This window comes from Microtus pennsylvanicus, chromosome 1 (assembly GCF_037038515.1).
Source record: "Microtus pennsylvanicus isolate mMicPen1 chromosome 1, mMicPen1.hap1, whole genome shotgun sequence".
Classification (NCBI taxonomy): Eukaryota; Metazoa; Chordata; class Mammalia; order Rodentia; family Cricetidae; genus Microtus; species Microtus pennsylvanicus.
In genome coordinates this window covers 79,179,943-79,183,726 of record NC_134579.1, presented here as the reverse complement: position 1 = coordinate 79,183,726, position 3,784 = coordinate 79,179,943, and the positions used below count along the sequence as shown (strand labels likewise).

Below are 3,784 nucleotides of genomic sequence, written 5' to 3'. Positions count from 1 at the left end.
CTATGTTTTCTTCTAGTAGTTTTAGCATCTTAGGTTTCAAATTGAGGTATTTGATCTACTTGAAGCTAATTTTGTGCGAGGTTATATAGGTAAGGGTCTAATTGCGCGTGAATGAGAGGGCCAGGCAAATATCACGAAAGTTCCCTAATAACTCAGTTAAGAATTAGGTATCAATTCCAGCCTCTTGAAACTGAACAAGTCAGTTTCTGAGGAAGACACAAAGGGCAATCAATTGCCGCACACCGCGTCCCCGTGTCTGTGCTCTATGCACAGGCACCCAGTTCGCAGCTTCGAGCAAGGGGGCTGGAGGTTAAAATACACAGACACACACAGACAGAGAGACAGCGACTTGAGTCATCCTTGAATTCTCCAAGAATGCACCCTTTATTGTGTTCAGGGGCAGATTATATAGAGATAGCCACAACCCAGCCAAACCCACCAGAAACCTCTCTCCTGCCATCAGGAACCCCTGAAGGTCTCGTGCTCAGAGCAGCTGTAGGCACTCAGATCAGGGGACCACAAGAAATTCAGGATCTGGGGTCTCACTGCTCCCAACAATCAATTACTAACACCCTCCCCCCAACACACACACACACACACACACACACACACACACACACAGTAAGGACCAGGGGAATTGCTTATACTAGGCTGGAGCCAACTTCCCCCACCAGGTACCTCAAGGCAATAACCGAATAAGGACAAAACCTGGGACTTGTCCCAACTTGCCCAAGAATGGAAAAGCTATAGGCTTAGCCCACCCTGTTAGCCATATCCAATTAGAAACGTACTAATATGATTGCCACTTGTGTAAACCAGTCCTACATAGAACGACCACATTGCTTTCAGAATCCCTTCAGTTGTGTATAAAAGAGCCTGCTAGCCTTTTGGCGGGGTCACCAGTAGCCATTTTTGCCTTTGTGTTGGATGCGCTTCCCTGGTACCTTCTCGAGATAATAAACACTCTTGCTGATTGCGCATGTGGATGGTGGTCTTCTGTGGATCTTCTCCAGGACGCTAACATATGGTACATTGGCTGGGAAGTCCCCCCACAACTACTGTGCATTTTGAAAATCTGGCCAGTAAGTGAACACTCTTTGTGGGTCTTGGTCTGTCCTTTGTGTTTTTCATTTTTTTTCTGGGAAAGCCCAAGCTGAACTGAAGTTGGCCTGAGTGTGCCAAGTGGATGCACTTTTGGCACTCGCGCCGTGTGGGTCAAGAGACGGCTCTGATCCACTTGTATCTGTAGAGAATCTGTAGGGGACTGGGTCCCCCTGGTTGAACTGGGACAAAACAACAGGTCACTCCTGCAAAATGAGACTTGCATACAGCAAGATGGGCGGTTGTTCTGGTTACTGTTTAAGGTGCCATACCAGTTTGTCTGGGTGGTTGTCTGTTTCTGCCTGTTAACTGCCTTTCTTAACCTGGTTAGTGCTCAGAGGGAGGAGCCACCGGCCAAGGCTGACTCCACAGTCCTCCCACTACATGCCATGAGACCACCTGATGCTGGTAACAGCTAGTGCATTGTCCTTTTGCCACTAGCAATGTATATAATTGGAAGATGCAGAACGCTAAATTTTCTGAGAAGCCTGCAAGGCTCATTGATTTGATTGATTCTGTGCTTTTTACTCGCCAGCCAACATGGGATGACCGTGATCACCAGGTCCTCATCACTACTGAGGAGAGGGAGCAGATTCTAGCAGAGGCCTGCAAATTGGTTCCAGGCCCGGAGGGAAGGCCAACTAACAATGCACACCTCATAAATGCCGGTTTCCCCTTCATGCAACCTGACTGGGACTTCAACACAGAGGAAGGGAGGGAGGGAGGGATTAAAAATCTACTGCCAGACTCCAATGGAGGTTTCCTGGCTACCGTGAAGTAGCCCACCAATATGTCCAAAGTAAGTCAGGTGTGGCAGAGATCCAAGGAAATGCCAGGAGTCTTCTTGGGGAGATTGCTAGAAGCCTATAAGAGCTGTGCACCCCTTGGATCCAGAAGCAGCAGAGAAGAGATCTGCAGTGAGCCCAGCTCTCGCCAGTCAGCTCCAGACATCTGCTGTGAGTACAAAGACTAGAAGGCTTTGAAGGCTGGAGGTTGGGTGAACTTACTGCATTTGTGGAAAAAGTGTTTACTAATAGTGAGACCCTGGAAGAAAGCCACACCAAAGGACTAACAAAGGCTTTAGAGAAGCAGACACGAGGACTCACCAAGGTCCTCTCAGCTGCATCAGGTGGTCCTGAAGCTAAGAGACAGGCAAGTTAACTGGCTTTTGGAAACTCAAAACAGTGAGGGAAAGGCCTAAAGACAAGGCCAGGCAATAGGCCCAGTTAACAGAGACCAGTATGCCAACTACAATAGGCCCAGTTAACAGAGACCAGTATGCCAACTACAATAGGCCCAGTTAATAGAGACCAGAATGCCTACTGTAGATACTGCGTCACTGGAAAAACAAATGTCCTGAATGACAGGCTCAAAAGTGGCGGCAATGGAGGTACTAGAGCTGGAAGAAATGAGAGCTTGAATAGAATGAGGCGCAGAGCCTCTCCCTGAGCCTCGAGTAACCCGAAAGATGGAGGGGAAACCCTTAGATTTTTTTTTGAAGTTTTATAATTATATTTATGTACAGAAAACTCAGCAGTACATTTAACCCAGTTTAGTGGTGAGTTCTTTGGCCTTTGCCTTTTCCAGCTTGGCAATTCGAGCCACAGATTTAGGACCCAGGACGTTGCCTCCCCAGTGGCGGCGGATCTCATCATATCTGTCGTTGTAATTGGTCCTAATAGCTTCCACCAGCTTGGCCAGAGCACCCTTGTCTTCCGAGTTAACCTGTGTGAAGGCAACAGTGGTGCAGTCTTCCTATGGACCAGCCGCCCCAGCCTGGCCTTTGCCTTGATGATGCAGTAGGGGACCCCCATCTTGCGACAGAGAGCAGGCAGGAAGACCACCAGCTCAATGGGGTCTACATCGTGGGCAATCACCACCAGCTGAGCCTTCTTGTTCTCTACCAAAGTGGTGACTGTATTGACGCCCGCTCGAAGGACAGGTGGTCTCTTAGTCGGGACATCCCCTTTGCCGGCAGCTTTCTTCTCAGCACGGGCCAGCAGCCTCTGCTTCTTTTCCTGCTTGGTCTCTGGCCTGTACTTGTGGGCAAGTTTAAGCAACTGGGTAGCTGTTTGCCGGTCCAGGGCCTGGGTGAACTGGTTAATGGCTGGAGGAACTTTGAGCCGCTTATAGAGGATGGCCCTCTGCTGCTGCAGCCTAATGTAGCGGGGCCATTTGACGAAGAGCGTGAGATTTCTCTTGGGCTGGATGTCCTGCCCAATGCCGAAGTTCTTAGGCCTCTTCTCAAACAAAGGATTCACCACCTTCTTCGCCTCCTGCTTCTTCACGACGGCGGGGGCCGGGGCCACCTTCTTCCCCTTGGCCTTCTTTCCCTTGGGCATCTTGCCGGGCTGGAGGAGAGAGCCCCTTAGATTTTTTTGATAGGCACTGGAGCACAGCACTCCATTGTGAAACAACCCTTGGGTCTCTAGAGAGACCTATTTACTCTGGTACCCTGTAATTTTTCGGGTGATAACCCCTTTGCCCTAGAAGGACTCTACAGATGGAAAAAGTCTTTGATGATATGAAGACAGTTCTATTAACTGCACCCACAGTAGCATCACCAGGTGTCACCAAACCCTCCCATCTATATGTGGATGATAAAAAGGGAGTTGCTAAGGAGGTACTGACACAAGCCCTTAGGCCATGGAAGGGTCCAGTGCCTGCTTATCAAAAAGACTGG

The 3,784-nt window shown here is 49.3% G+C and overlaps 1 pseudogene; it reads right to left on the bottom strand.

Annotated features, from left to right (window-relative positions):
• Positions 1-2,070: 2,070 nt before the first annotated feature.
• Positions 2,071-3,443, bottom strand: LOC142845481 (large ribosomal subunit protein eL8 pseudogene; annotated as a pseudogene).
• Between the last annotated feature and the right edge of the window lie 341 nt (positions 3,444-3,784).